This window comes from Primulina huaijiensis, chromosome 9 (genome assembly GCF_012295235.1).
Source record: "Primulina huaijiensis isolate GDHJ02 chromosome 9, ASM1229523v2, whole genome shotgun sequence".
NCBI lineage: Eukaryota > Viridiplantae > Streptophyta > Magnoliopsida > Lamiales > Gesneriaceae > Primulina > Primulina huaijiensis.
In genome coordinates this window covers 13,886,585-13,904,280 of record NC_133314.1, presented here as the reverse complement: position 1 = coordinate 13,904,280, position 17,696 = coordinate 13,886,585, and positions in this window count along the sequence as shown.

The window sequence follows — 17,696 nt, the reverse complement described above, 5'->3', positions numbered from 1 at the left end:
GATTTGGACGGTGTGTACAATTATGCCTCTGAGACGTGTTGTTCCTATTATTGGAGAGAATGAGAGATGTGAGGAGATACCTCGACCACCCCTGATGCTGCTACGCGGGTTCTAGAGATGATGGCTCTATTATTGGAGCAACATGCTGGCAATGTTGTTCGTGGACGACAGGAGGATGTGTATATGCAATTTAGGAGGATGGACACCCTAAGGATTTTTCTGGCACTATTGATCCATTCGTGACTGAGGGATGGATCCGATCGCTGGAGGTGATTTATCGCTATATGAATATGGCCGATGCTGACAAGGCCCGTTGTGCCATTTATCTGCTGAAAGATGATGTGTCGTTATGGTGGGAGGGTGCTGAACGAGGGGTAAATCTGAATACCATGACTTGGGAGGATTTTAAGAGGATATTCTATAAGAAGTACTACATCAGCCAGCCAACTTGTTTTGATCGAGAACGATTGAAAGCGGGTTGATCGAGAATGATTGAAAGCGGGTTACGAGTCGTCATCGTAAATATACTGAAAACGAAAAAAGATAATGGTTACTGTTTATTTTAAAATAATTTTAAGATATAAAATATGGATTTTATTTTATAAATTCCTCTCCCACTATTTTGACATTTCCACTACCTTATGATGAAAAGGGGGAATCATATTTCTTTAATGGGCACATAGAGTCCAATTAGACAATTATGATCCCGAATAATATCAGCCAATTATAATTTTTAAAAGGTAGAATCCAATTGCATCCATATGCAACCTCTCTGTGTTTCGCCTCACGTTTAATAAGGACCCAATAATATGACGTCGTTTATTTTCACGTGTCAAACCGACCCATCAATATCGAATTGTGGTGGACGATCGCCATGAGTTCTCCCAATAATATAAGCCGAATTCATGGGAGTTCCACTCAATTCACATCATATGTCCGGTGGAAGTCACAGCTTTCCGGCATCCAGCCTCCCCAATAATATGAGTCAGACAATGTCCGCGTGTAGCGTTGAACATGCAACCACGGCTGATGGAAGGCAAGAATAAATTAAACTTATTTATTTTTTACTTTTGCGATTTGATATAAATTTTGAATCTTATTCAAAATGAGGGATTTTAATTTTAAAATTGTCTCATCATTTTAATTTAAAATCGCTTGCAATGTTTTTGTGTTTGTCGGATTCATGCAACTATATTATTTAATAATATACATACATGCATACTACTATATATCGCATATATCATAATATGATATTCAACAATAAATAAATAAGGATGATCGATCGCCAACACTATTAGATGCATGTGAGCTAGACATGGATCTAGGTCCAAAATCTAGGTGAATGCAGAGATGCAAATGTAACTTATTACAAGAGCTTCCAATATTTTACATGTATTCATCTTGTGCATCAGGCCCACCATCTTCCAGTCTTGATCTCCCAGTACTATTTCTAATAATTCCATTTAAATAACCATGGCACATAAGGGATACATCTCATTGGATGAGAATGAGCCATAAACGAGGCCCACTTTAATAATATCAAATATTAACAAAATGAATAAAACAGTAAAATATCATAACATACACCTAACACATTGATCAACGCTCTCGATCATCCTTCATGCATTTAATATCACATATGAACATCAATTAATTAAACAAATTTAATTAATTGATTAAATCATGCATATAATAATATTATCACTAACCACCACAATTATTGAAGAATTAATGAATTAAATAAACACATTTTATTTAATTTTTAATTTATTCAATAATAATTGATTTCTTGTAAAACATATTTTTTATCATAAATAATTATAATCATATTCTAATTATTTAACTTGCAAGAAAATTCTAAATTTAGCAAAATTTGATTTTAAGAAAAAATTGAACAATTTTCACAAAATATCAATTTTATCCAAAATTTTGTAAAATAAGAAAATCGCACCTTAGGCTCGAACAATTCAAGCCCACGACCCAGCACGGTGCCCGGGACATTACCGGGCAGCCGCCTGCTGCCCGGTCGTATAGAGTAGTGGAGGGCACAGCCGCGGCCATGCTGCGCGCAGGCCGCCCGCGCGGCGTATAGGTCAGAAACTATTTTCTGATTAAACTCATCGAATCATGGTAAGAGTGTCTAGTAGCATCTCCCCATGATTCCCTAGGTATCACTGATAGTGCCTGCAAGAACCAATCGTTTATGGTTAACGTATAGTACGGTCCCTTCATCTCATATATAACGATCGAATCTGCAACCATTGATTCATCGAGAGTTGCATATTAATTCGATAGCTATGTGATACAATTATGAAATATTCATAGTGTCATTACATGCACAACAAGAGAACTCTTTCCCTAATGTACATCTCACACTCGAGCCGGAGATTTCATACACTATCATTTCATTAGATCATATATGATATCCATACCCGTAGGTGAGCGGTGAATTCCCGACTACAATGCACTGGCTCCTACATATGTCGCAATTACACCCAACCTCACCACTTTGTGACTCTCACGGAGTTGGTAAACGAGTCAAAAGCACAATCCTAGTATGCAGAGCCTCAATGTTGTCCCGGGTTGTAAGGACTAATCATGTACAATCACAACTACGAACTTTTCCTCTTGATGAATGATAACCACTTGGAAAGTTCGAGGGTGGGTTATTTGGTACAATCATCGTATGATTACCCACCTGCATGATTGGACATCTCAATGCCCTTATCATGAAACAAGGCACACAATATCACAGACGCTAACCTCAAGCTCAAGCGGCCTTTATCCTTATTTTAGGTGGCTGAATCGACTAGGAACGAATTTAGAATATACAATGTTTACAAATGAGTTTCAAGATCGAATTACGTTTCATTTGTATTAAAGTATAATCAAGGACTTTATCTATGCTGATTGCATGGATATACAGATAAAGTAAAATGAAACCATGAAAAGTTAAATTGTATTAAAATAAAGATTGTTTATTACACTTGAGTCAATAAATTCCCTAGCCAATCGTTGACTTGCAGGACATCTACTCTAACAGTGTCAACAATGTCTGATGCCATTTTAGCTAGGATCGCCATCATGTTTGTATTATTCAATGTCATATCAGCATTATCACGAAAATTGATTATATATAAATGCAAAATAAGTAAATTATTGATTGAGTTAGAACCAATTTTTGACTAATTAGAAGATCAAATTCCTATAAGCTGTTGTGAAAAAGTAAAAATTTACGGTAAAAATCTCAAACTCTCAAAATTATCACACTACACACTTTATAATATTTTTCTCTCAACTCAATTGTGATTTTCTTCACAAATGAGATATCTATTTATAGAAAATTTTTACAAATAATCCAAAAATAAATTACATCATTAACTTCATCATCACACACAAATTTCAATATTCAACACCTAATTTTACCTAATTTTCAACATTCAAATATTCAACATTCAAATATTCAATACACACATTTTAAATATTATTTTTCAACACTCCCCCTTGTGATGATGATCATAATGATTGTCTTCATTACGTGTTTTTATACTGCCTCGTTAAAAACCTTACTAGGAAAAACTCATTGGGATAAAAACCATAGTAAGGGAAAAAGAGTGCAGTCACGTAAACTCCCCCTCATGTTGATACGAACAATTCTTCACAAATTTCGTAGATTGCGCATCCCAATATTATATATGTGCTTTCTGAATATTGTCGTAGGAAGTGCCTTTGTGAAGAGATCTGATGAGTTTTCACTTGATTGAATGTGACGAACATCAATACATTTATTCTTCTCAAGCTCCTTGGTGAATGCGAAGAACTTAGGAGGAATATGTTTAGTTCTGTCGCTTTTTATGTATCCTTCTTTCATTTGAGCAACACATGCAGCATTATCTTCATATAGTATCACAGGCTTCTCGTCGAATGATAATCCGCATGAGATTTGGATATGTTGAGTCATTGATTTTAACCACACACATTCACGGCTTGCTTCATGTAGTGCAATAATCTCGGCATGATTTGATGAAGTTGTTACAAGTGTTTGTTTCTGTGAACGCCAAGAAATTGCAGTGCCTCCACGAGTAAATACATATCCAGTTTGAGAACGTGCTTTGTGTGGATCAGATAAGTATCCAGCATCGGCATAACCAATTATACTTGGATTAGCATCTTTTGAATACAAAAGTCCCAAGTCTGTCGTTCCTCGTAGATAACGGAATATATGTTTAATTCCGTTCCAATGTCTCTTTGTTGGATATGTGCTAAATCTTGCCAATAAATTTACGGCAAAAGATATATCAGGCCTTGTACAATTTGTAAGATACATAAGGGCACCGATAGCACTTAGATATGGTACTTCTGGACCAAGAATATCTTCATCATCTTCACATGGACGGAATGGATCCTTTTCTATGTTTAATGATCTAACAACCATTGGAGTACTTAAAGGATTTGATTTGTCCATATTAAAACGTTTAAGGATCTTTTCTGTATAATTTGTCTGGTGAACAAATATTCCACATTCTTTTTGTTCAATTTGTAAACCCAGACAATACTTGGTTTTTCCAAGATCCTTCATTTCAAATTCTTCTTTCAAGTATGACACAACTTCTTGAATTTCCTTATTTGTTCCAATGATGTTTAAATCATCAACATATACAGCAATAATTACGCATCCGGATGTTGTTTTCTTAATGAAAACACAAGGGCATATTGAATTATTTACATATCCCTTTTTCATCAAGTGATCACTTAGCCTATTATACCACATTCTGCCGGATTGCTTCAACCCATATAATGATCTTAGTAATTTCACAGAATAACATTCTCTGGGTTTTGAACTTTGTGCTTCAGGCATCTTAAATCTTTCAGGGATTTTCATATATATATTACTATCAAGTGATCCATATAAGTAGGCTGTAACAACATCCATAAGACGCATTTCTAAATTTTCAGATACTGCCAAGCTAATCAAATACCGAAACGTAATTGCATCCATCACAGGAGAATACGTTTCTTCATAATCAATTCCAGGCCTTTGAGAAAAACCTTGTGCAACAAGTCGAGCTTTATATCTTACTATTTCATTTTTCTCATTTCGCTTTCGAATAAAAACCCATTTGTATCCAACAGGTTTTACACCTTCAGGTGTAAGGACTATAGGTCCAAAAACATTACGTTTATTTAGCGAATCCAATTCAACCTGGATGGCATCTTTCCATTTTATCCAATCCTGCCGATTTTTACATTCACCAAAAGATTTTGGTTCATGATCTTCATTATCATTTATGATGTCGATTGCCACATTATAAGAAAATATATCATCAATTTCTTCTATATCTTTTCGGTTCCATATTTTTCCAGTATTAATATAATTGATAGAGATTTCATGATTCTCGTCAGTTTGTGGTTCTGACAAAACATTTTCATCATCATGTGTTTCTTCAGGAACATCATTCTCTATTTTGTGATCATTATGTGTTTCTTCAGGAACATCATTCTCTATTTTGTGATCATTGTGTTTCTCTATGAATTTTCTTTTTCGAGGATTTTTATCCTTGGAACCAACTGGCCTTCCACGCTTCAGGCGTTTAATGACATCATGACTATCTTCAATTTGTTTCTTCGGAATTTCAATTCGAGCAGGGGCATTTGCAGCATGTATATATGATTTAGTTACCCCTTTTGTGTCTGCAAATGCATCTGGTATTTGATTTGCTATTCTTTGCAAGTGCACAATTTGCTGTACATCTTTTTCACATTGTTTTGTTCTTGGATCCAGATGTAACAATGATGATACATACCATGTAATTTCTTTTTCGGTATGTTTCTGTTCTCCCCCTAACATTGGGAAGATTTCCTCATTAAAATGACAATCAGCAAAACGTGCTGTGAACACGTCGCCTGTCTGTGGTTCAAGATATCGAATGATCGATGGACTATCATAACCAATATAAATTCCAATCTTTCTTTGAGGTCCCATTTTCTTTCGTTGAGGTGGTGCAATAGGCACATACACCATACATCCAAAAATTCTCAGATGAGAAATGTCTGGTTCTTTACCAAATGCAAGCTGCAATGGGGAGTATTTATGATATGCACTTGGTCTGATGCGAATTAATGAAGCAGCATGTAAAATTGCATGTCCCCATATAGAAATAGGGAGCTTTGTTTTCATAATCATTGGTCTAGCAATCATTTGCAGACGTTTAATCAATGATTCAGCCAATCCATTTTGAGTATGTACATGAGCAACAGGATGCTCAACAATGATTCCCATAGACATACAATAATCATTGAAAGTCTGGGAAGTAAATTCACCAGCATTATCAAGTCTAATTTTCTTGATTGTATAATCGGGAAATTGATTCCTCAATTTTATTATTTGAGCAAGTAATCTTGCAAATGCAACATTTCGAGTTGACAATAAACATACATGTGACCATCTGCTGGAGGCATCAATCAATACCATAAAGTATCTGAATGGTCCACATGGTGGATGGATTGGTCCACAAATATCACCCTGAATACGTTCAAGAAACATTGGTGATTCAGTTTGGATTTTGGCTGGTGATGGTCTTATAATAAGTTTTCCAAGAGAACATGCTTTACATTGAAACTTATTATTCTGAAAGATCTTCTGGTCTTTCAATGGATGACCATGTGTATTTTCTATAATTCTTCGCATCATTGTTGAACCAGGATGTCCTAATCGATCATGCCAATTGGTTAATATTGAAGAATTATCAATTACCATGTTTGATTCAATGGGACGTATATGTGTATAATGCAATCCAGTAGGGAGCATTGGTAGTTTTTCAATCACATATTTCTTTCCTGATTTATATGTGGTAAGACACATATATTTCTCATTCCCTTCATTCATTGTTTGAGTATCATACCCATGGGAATATATATCATTAAAACTCAACAAATTTCTTTTCGATTGTGGTGAATATAAAGCATCATTGATCAAAAATTTTGTACCATTAGGTAACAAAAATTGTGCTTTACCACATCCTTTAATCAAGTCTACAGGACCTGATATTGTATTCACCGTTGTTTTTGTTGGTTTTAGTTCCAAGAAATATCTTTTATCTCGGAGGATAGTGTGCGTTGTACCACTATCGGGTATGCAAACTTCAGCTTTGCTCATAGCATTTTCCATATTTGAACTTCAAAAAATATGCAATGAAAAAAAATTAATGACAATACATATGTAAATATAACACATATCATAATTGTACAATAAAACATTATCATATAAATACATGAAAAATAAATTATTGTACATTTATATTCTACCACTATATTGTTCATTTTCAGAGAAATCATTGAGAAAATCTGCAGCATCAATATTGTTCATTTCTATCCCACCAACGTATTGATCATTTCCAGAGAAATCATTCATAAAATCAGCAGCATCAAAATGAGTTGAATCACTCAAACGGTCACTTCGCTCAGTGAAGTTGGTCTCTTTTTCTTTCCCCTTTATCGATTCTTTATAGAGCTTGCAAAGGTGCTCAGAGGCTCGACAAATACGAGAACAATGTCCTGGAGTGCCGTATCTGAAACAAGAACTTTCAAATCTTTTCGAGTGATTTTCATTAACACTCATGTTCTCATGATGCTTTTTCTGTGGGTGGTTCGTGACGCCCTTTTGAGATGAGTTATAAAAATAACTATCTCTATTGTTTTCAAAACCACGGCCTCGACCACGACTACGACCAATTCCACATCTACGTCCACGACCACGACCTCGACCTCGACATCGACCAAAACCTTGTCTTTGAATTTGATTTTGGTTTCCAGGTTTAAATTCATTTTTACTTACAGCATTTACTTCTGGAAATGCTGATGATCCAGTGGGTCGAGACTGATGATTTCTCATTAGTAGCTCGTTGTTTTTTTCCGCCACAAGAAGACATGCGATGAGCTCAGAATATCTCGTAAATCCACACACTCTATATTGTTGCTGTAAAGTTATATTTGATGAGTGAAACGTGAAAAATGTTTTTTCAAGCATTTCCGATTCTGTGACCTCATGTCCACAAAATTTTAGCTGCGAGATTATTCGATACATCGCTGAATTGTAATCACTGACTTTCTTAAAATCTTGGAATCTTAACATATTCCATTCATCACGGGCGGTCGGAAGTATAACTTCCCTTATATGTTCAAATCTTTCTTTCAATCCTTTCCACAGAGCCATGGGATCTTTTTCGATGAGATATTCACATTTTAAACCTTCATCGAGATGTCGACGCAAAAATATTATAGCTTTTGCTTTTTCTTGTGATGAAGATATACCATTTTCTTTAATGGTCTCGCTTAGACCCAATGACTCAAGATGCATTTCTACATCGAGAGTCCATGGCATATAATTTTTCCCCGTAATGTCGAGTGCAACAAATTCGAGCTTTGTCAAGTTTGACATGGTGGTACTAAAAAAAATTATGATGCATTTTATTAGTTAATGAATATTGCAATACAAAGTAATGGATAAACAACAAATACAAGCATTCGTAAAAATAAAGAAAACACATGAGGAGGATATTCTCCGATAAGTACAAGATTCGTGAGTATTATAACCAAAATAATTAAAAATAACTTTGTGAAAGCCATCTTCTTTTTTCTTCAAAAATTTGATGAAGAATAATTTTAGAGAAGAAGAGAAAGTTGGAGTGATTGAATGTGTTTGTGAGATCATATTTATAGGGCAAAAACTAGCCGTTTTGTTACCGTTTATGACCGTTGGTGTACAAGAAAATAAATGCATGTATTTGTATAATTTTATGGTAATAATATGGTGTATATAATATTAGTAATGTTTTAAATAATTATGTATATCATATCACAATATTATAATGAGGTGTCGTAAGATATTTTGTTTAAAAACCTTATAGACTTTTATACTTGTCGTATCCCTTACCGGGAGTGTGGGATGTCGTCTTAACATCCTCCCAGGATTTATAACAAGTTTTTTGAAAAATTTATTTTTATTATTTATAATAACATTATATTATATAGTAAATATATAAACAATAAATAAATAAACAATAAAATAAATATTATTACTTTTGTTACCTTTTTCTTCTGTTTTGGAGCTTGGAAAAATATGAAGGACTTTTAGAGCTTCGTGCTGATAACGTGTTGTGAAAAAGTAAAAATTTACGGTAAAAAGTAAAAATCTCAAACTCTCAAAATTATCACACTACACACTTTATAATATTTTTCTCTCAACTCAATTGTGATTTTCTTCACAAATGAGAGATCTATTTATAGAAAATTTTTACAAATAATCCAAAAATAAATTACATCATTACCTTCATCATCACACACAAATTTCAATATTCAACACCTAATTTTACCTAATATTCAACATTCAAATATTCAACATTCAAATATTCAATACACACATTTTAAATATTATTTTTCAACATAAGCCAACTTATTTGACGGATTTTGTTTTTCCTTGAGATAAATACGATATGAAGTTTTTTCCAACAAATTTGGCATTTATTGCGTAACCATATGAATACGAACAAAACATTAAAGTGCTTAATGGGTTCAAATTCTCCATCAGAAACAGAACAAAATGTCAAAGAACATGTTGCAATATTCAAGATTTCAATATAAAATAACATGCGCGATAGTGGTACAAATTAGTAGTGCGTGTCAATTTAAATATGCAATTCGGTTATATCAATGCCCTAAGGTACATGGTGCTGTTGTTGGTGGCACGCACTTTCTATTATTAATTGGTTATTTAATCCTTTATGGCTTTCATTATTGAAGGAAAATGACATTTTTGGTTGGGGCCTCGATTAATAATAGAAAGTGCGTGCCAGAATTTACTTCAACAATTAGATGAGTAAAGGAGCAGCTATTATTCCTTTTGATTTTTCAAAAGAAAAATACAATACCTTTTGATTTGTGGTGAAGAATTTATCCACTCAGTTTTAGCATTTTTCATATGAGAAAATAGTAAAAAAAATTCATGTTACATTTGATTTTAATCATTCAATCAATAGTCAAAAATTAGATCTCAGTATAATAATTTTACTTCTTTTGCAGTCATATTTCATAATAATTGTTAGGATCGGTTTGGAACTACCTAAAAGGTGATTCATGGTGACTTAACAACCGATCAAACTATTCTTAATCTAAACTAATCGCTAAAATAATTTTATATGAAAGTGTGGAAACAACTCTAACTAATAGAGTGAATATTTTAGTCAAACTAATGAACAAAACATCAAACACATGGGTAAAAACAGATAAATAAAAATACAATTTTAATTCTGAAAGTTCGATGACCAAATCCCTCAACATCTCTCATTTTTTTGTATTCCAAATGATTACACTAAAAGATTTTGATTTATACAAGTCTATTATACAAACTCATCTCAGCTGGTGTCGCACTTTTAACCGAGACTTCTAGCGCCTCAGTGGGTCAAGACGACAAGCTTCAACTGGCCTACAACTGATCTGTCACAACTGATCTGTCAAACGACAACCATGAAGATAAACTTTTACTTGTACAATCATTTTTCTTCTTTCTGAGTCGAACTAGTATGCAGGTCAAGTAAGGGTACAACAAGCTAGCAATAGGTTGTTGCAAGATGGGCACATTGATGCTTCATGATCTGATGTAGTCGTTGAACTCGTGTTCTAATGATTGAAGGTGCTATTTAACTGAGTTGATATGGCGGTGAAGAGCGAGCATGAAGATAGATACATCTATGTTTTTAGAGATTGCATGCATATCTATGGTGATCCGAGAATTCTGGTGCATTCTTGATAATGATGATATGTGTTTTCTTGTTCTCTGTCACTCTTTCTTACTATGTACGAGATATTTGAAATTTCTTCTTTATAGAACATTAATTTCTTCAACAATTATATTTGATCTTCCTCAAACGTACCATGTCTAAAAAAGTTGGTTATACTTCGTTTTTTTTTATTGTAACGGCATTAATTTCTTTCGAATTTTGTGCCAACGACTATATGTTCAATGTTTATTCATTGATTTTAGCTAGATTGGTCTTTTGACCTGAAACCGATGTATATTCTAGATTGATATCTGATTTAACATTTCTTTTTCTATATCAAATTTAATACCTAGAAGGAGTGGTCACATAACATCAGATATTACTGTCATGAAGTTGAATATTGCTGACATATCCATATTTATGTCAGTGCTCGGGAAAAAAACTAGTGCAAAAAAAAATAAACCATATGAACACACGTCAAGTATAAGATAATGTTTAACGATTGATTTTATTTTAATAACTACCCTAATCTAAATTATAATAATGAGATCCATTAATAACCATGACCATCTATGACACAGAAGCCATAACAAATAAATAAAATTATTTTTAAAATAATAATTGAATATTGCTGACATGTCCAGATTAATGATATGTATTTAAATATAAATAAATAAAGGATTGTGTGTGCTAGCATCTTCGAAGATGCTCCGAACACAATATTCTCCAATGAGCTGCAACAGCTCGTGTTCTAAGAATGTTAACACCGATGAATTAAATCAAGTTTGGTTTAAAACCAAGCGTAAGAAACTCGAAGTAATTCTTTGTGAAGAAAACTGTTACATTAGAAAACGTTTTAACTTATGTAAACTAAATAACTGAAAAGCAGGGGATCATTTGTAGCATATATCAGGTCAGTTATGCTAGGAACTGAATTGACGGATGCTCTAACTAATCAAGTTAATTTGAAAACAACAGTTAATCAATTAAATACCCAAGATATATTTATGGATGTTCGAAGACTTCAACTGCTCCTGCGTCACCCTTTCTACGACCTCGGGTAGGATCCACTAGAAGACTTTGATTTATACAACTAGCTGTACAAACTCACCCAGCTTAGGACTTACCCACTGCCTAACTAAACTCCTAGTCTAGACTCAAGACATCACCTTCCAGCAAATACTTCTTTTACGTCTGTGAGAAAGACTACATACACAAGTTAATGTCTTTGTGCAAGACTGTATTTCAGTGGTGGTGGTGGTGAGTGAGTGTGTGTGTGAGAACTGAACAATGAATACACCGAAAAGGTGTTCTCACAAACTGAGGGAAAAGAGCTTCTAAACTAAGCTAATATGACTTTGTGTGTTCCCTCTGGGCTGGTTGCTTCTTGTAAGCTGATAAGCAGTAAGCGTGCCCTCTCTTAATTTTTCTCGCTCTCTGGTTATCTCTCTGTTTCGTCTTCACTGGTCTTCTCTTTATATAGGCGGTAAACTGATCGTACAGTGAGACTCAATTATTATATTTGTTGCATCTTGAATTTGTTCCTTTTACTTTGTGTCTCGACTTTTCGACTGACCTTCTGGAACGTTTGTCTTCAATGTTCTGATGCAACGTTCATTATTGTCCTTTGACTGGACAATTGCTTTGTACCTTTGTGCATAGCTGGAATCCACTAGAATGAGTTTGTCTTGATCTACAACTGAAAGATTCTAACTGATTCTCCGAACTAGTCAGCTGAACGGATCTTTAGTTGGGCTAGCGAAATCAGTTAACTCGTCAGTTGAACTGATTTCGCTCTTATTCAGTTGAACTGGTCAGCTGGGCTTATCATCAGTTGAACACTCCTTCGACTGGCCACGCTTCTGAGGTTCTCCTGCTAAACCACCTATCAGCTGAACAATAAGCTAAATTGTTCATATGACATATCAGTTTGTTTGATTCAGTTTGTGCGAACAGTTGGGTCTTCAGTTTGCGATTTAGACACCTCGTAACTGATCCTAGCTTCTGCAAACTTAAGGTGAATTATTAGTAACAAAATAACAAGTTTCGTTAACATCAAAATCAAAATTGCGAACTTGAAAAGCTCCAACAATCTCTCTTTTTGATGATCTCAAAACTCGAGCAATTAAAGTGGTAAAAACAAATTAAAACACTTTAAAACTTTTTAAAAGTTCGAGGGTTAGTACATTTAAATGACGTTAAAAACTCCCCCTCAAGAACTGGATTAAAAATGAGTAAAAAGAAACATGAAACGTCTGCTATTTGTTTTGTTTAAAAAGTACTAGAAATTTTTTTTTAAACTCTCATAGGATCGGACGAATACATATACATGCATAAAATATTTTGACATCGTTTTTAAAATAAAACAACCAATTAATATTTGAAAATCAAAGTGAATAGTCAAAACATGAAATCGTCAAATGTTTTACAAAACCTAAAAGCAATAATTTGAAAAGTATAGCCCATACTATCATTTCTCAAAAACCTCTAAAAAACATAAATAAATAGTCGTAAAAATCTTTAACGTAAACTTAAAATCATAAGTGCGGAAAAATAGAAGCGCTGGTCCTCGGGTTATGTGCACCTCCAGTCCAGTCAGATCAGACATCAAGACCTCCACTACCCTCAACAGCACACTCACCTGCATCGATCACACCTAGTGAGTCTAAAGACTCAACATACCATAATCTTGATAACAACATAATACGTATACATATCACATACAACACTGAAAATACTTGTACTTAAAATAACATTTCATGAAGATGCAAAAACTTTAACATAAACATTTTCATAAACTTTTTCATATCATCATCAGCATATTCATATACATATTATCATCAACATAAACGTATTCTTTTTTTTTCGTTTAATTCGGATCGTTAATTGTGAGTTTTGTGTTCGTCTACGTGTTGTGCGATGGATCCATCTATATGTAACCACAGTACTGGGCGACGGGGACATCAGCGACACTCTCACCCGTCAACTGAGCTTTGACCTTACGTATTAACATATCATATCGTGTCTATGGAAATACGATCGTCGGGCTCTCACTGGGACGTTCTCCCTCACGATATCTCCAACATATCATCATATTAGTCACAATTACTTCACTTCCTTCAAAGTTTCGTATTCTCATCACTTTATAAAAATTAAACATTCATATAACGTTTTTCTTTTAAACCAAGCATGCAACATGTCTTTTAACGTTATTGTTTCATCGTAAAAACCCATAAACATTTAAAAATCATATGTTAACATATAAAATTTCATAAACATTTAAAATAATCATACTAGCATATAAAACAGCATTCAGGACACTGACATGACGTTTACTAATTTTAAGGTGTAAAAATTTAAAATTTCACGTTTTCGACATTTTCTTAATTTCATTGAATCTAACATGTCCCAAATAATTATTTAAGCTAAAATTAAATTTTTCATAATTTTATTTAGCCTAAATACTAGACTTTTTAATTAATATTTAATTATTCGTTTTTAAGGCGTTTTAATCCCGACTAATTTCAAACTTGAATATAAAATTCCTAAATTAAAAACTTAGACTTTTTATATTATTTTAGCCCTCGTGAACCACGACTCGACCCCCGTGAGCCATGTTTCGAATTTATTTTCAAAAAGAAAAACCCTAAGTCTCGCACCCCGAGCCATCTTCAGACCAGACCCCCCCTGGACCCTTATGAACCCATAGCATCTCTAGGAACTGACCCTAGCCCCAACCGAATGCACAAAACCCAGCACATGCAATCGGCCGAGACTCCTCAAAGACAAGGACTCCTCGAAACGCGCCTAGGACTCTAGCCAATGGACCAGCCCCTGAACCAAACCCTTGTGTACCCTCATAGGACCCTAGTGAACCACCCTTGTCCAGCCCGAAGCCCCATGGCCGAGCCACTTCCCTACGCCGGGCTACACACAAACACCTTACTCTCGGGTGGCCCTCGGATAAAGTCCTAGCTTGCTAGGACTCTTTCCACCCACTCGATTCTAGTCCTAGCATGGCTAGGACTCTTCGCCTGACTCAGAACATGACCCAGCCATGTCCCAAGCCAAGCCATGCAAAGCCTATCCCCTTAAACCCGACCCTTGGCCCCAAAAATGCAAGCCACGGTTCCAGCTAGTTCATGAACGTGTGCAGCGTGTTGTGCATGATCTAGGACTCTATGATTCGTGTAAAACATCCCATAAACATTACCTAATCATGGGCACATAAATCCAAATTTTCCGTCCATCCTGGCAACACGAGGATGTATAGGGATTTGAAGGAAAAAATTTGGTGGAGCGGAATAAAGAAAGATGTCGTGGAATTTTTTGCTAAATTTCATGTCAACATGTCAAAAATGAAGACCAATGACCTGTAGGACTTATTCAACCTCTGGAAATACCGGAATGAAAATGGTAGTATATTTCCATGGATTTTATACTGGGTGTTCCAAATTCATGAAGGAATATGGGTAATTGTAAATAGACTCGCAAAATTTGTGCATTTCTATCCGTTCTCATGAATTATAATTTGGACCAGTTGATTATCCTATACCTTGTCAATATTGTGTGGTTCCTTGGAGTTACAATAAGCATCTTGTCTGATAGAGACCCGAGATTTGTGTCTCGTTTTAGGAAGAGATTTCAGGAAGCCATCAGTGAGAACCCTCGAAGATATATTGAAGGTTTGTGACCTAGATTTTAGTGGAAATTGGGGTGAATACTTGTCTTTGATCTAGTTCACTTATAATAAAAGCTACCATAGCAACATTGGAATGGATCTATACTAAGCATTGTACGGACGGAAATGTCTGTCACCCTTATACTAGGATGAGGTGGTGGAGAAAGCTGTTACTAGACTTGAGCTTTTTTTCAAGGGACAGTTGACAGAGTCTTTATAATTAAGGAAATACTCGATGTTGCTCAAGATCGACATAAAATTTGGACGACTGATCTGAAAAGGTAATTGGAATTTGAAGTCAATCAAAAAACTTCGTAAGAGTCTCGCCAATGAAAGGAATTGTTCAATTCAATAAGGTTGAAAAACTGAACACCAGGTGTATGGAACCATTCGAGATTATTTAGAAAGTTGTAACATTAGCATGTAGACTAGCACTACCACCTGAGATGTCTAGAATTTACTATGTCTTCCACATTTCTCAATTAGGGAGATATATTTCAGACCCAATCAATATTCTTGAATGTGGACCACTCTTGATCGAAGGGAATTTGATTGAAGAATTAAAGTATGAAGAATTTAATATTTGAGTAGTAGACTTCAAGGACCAAGTACTTAGGCACTGAAGAAGTACTTAAGCGCCGAAGAATTTTGTATGTTAAAGTGTAATGGTCTAATCATACTGAAAGAGAAGCTAAAAGATGACTGAAATGAACACACGAATTTTTACGGATGTTTGAAGACTTCAAATGCTCCTACATCACCCCTTCTATCACAAGGATAGGTTTTTACTAAAAGACATTGATATATCACAACAGATTGTAATAATCCACTTCAGTTGGTCTTACACACTGTCAAACTGAAACTGTTAGTCTATCAATATTTTTATAGTAATTAATTGAATCACTCTAACTAGTAGCTGAATGCTACGAACAAATACAATTAATTTAAAGCAGGGTGTGCGATCTATAAACTGAAAAAATACTCGAGAAATGTACCGTAACTGATTGAAGATTGTATATTGTTTGTTTCGTGTGTTTCACCAACCTTCTTCAACTGATTCGATCAGCTATATATAGTCTTCGATCACAACGGTCATATTGAATGCATTTAATGACAAATATCTGTTGAATCATTGTCTAGTTACTTTATCTGACAATATTACGAGATATTCAGACTGTTATATTCTGATTCATCTGTTCTGCTTTGGTACGATCTGTCAGTCTGTCTGCTGATACTTCAACAGACGATGTGGCCAACTGATTAAAAGTCAACTGATCAGCTAATAGGTTCAGCTGGACATTATCAGTTCTAACTGATGTCCTATAAGTTATGAATATTTTAGTTGATAAAGGTTTTTCCAGTTCAGTTTTGAAACGTCCACTACTTTTTGACTTTAAAATCTTACTAAATTTTTTTTATATATAAAATTCGAAACTTGCAATTTAAAATACTCAACATTTCGAACATCCAAAAATTAATTTAACGTTTAAAATCTCAAGTGCATAAAATCCCTAAAATCGTCAATTACCAAAATTCAACTTCTACCTTTAACATGATCAAAATTAACTTCAAAATAAAGCTTAAAATCTCTAATAAAATCTTTAACAAAATCCTTTAAACTTTGCCTATGAATCTAGTGCGGAAATAAATGTCTCTCGGGAGTGAACTGCCGCACTCGATCCACTCAAGCGTCAGCACCTCGCTCAATATCATCACCTACATCATTCAAACCTAGTGAGTCTAATGACTCAGCACGTCCTAAAAATTAGTAACAAGTAATACATATACAAGCACATGCATTAAAATCATACTTTTATTTAAAATAATTTTAAGCATAAATAAATCATAAATCGCAAAATCATAAAATTGTAAAGCTTTCAATCATTTATTATTTTGGGTGAAGTTTAATCCTTGAAAGTGACTAGCATTTTATCCTCTAGTCGACTGATCAGTCTTAGCTCACCATTGCATATGGGGACGGGCCATAGGCATCGATGTAAAATATGAAAATACGATCGTCAAGTTCCCTCTAGGATCTTGTCCCGTAAACGGGCTCCCTTTGGGCATTTTTCCCTCACGACATTGCATAAAAATTGTAACTTCATCGTTTCTTCTTAAAACGGATCCCCCACATATCATATATCCTCTTTTTCACAGTCAATTCACATCCTTCAAAATATTTTTCTTTTTTCTTTTTTAAATAATAAAATATCATGAATTTCCGAAAATAGCATTTTAAC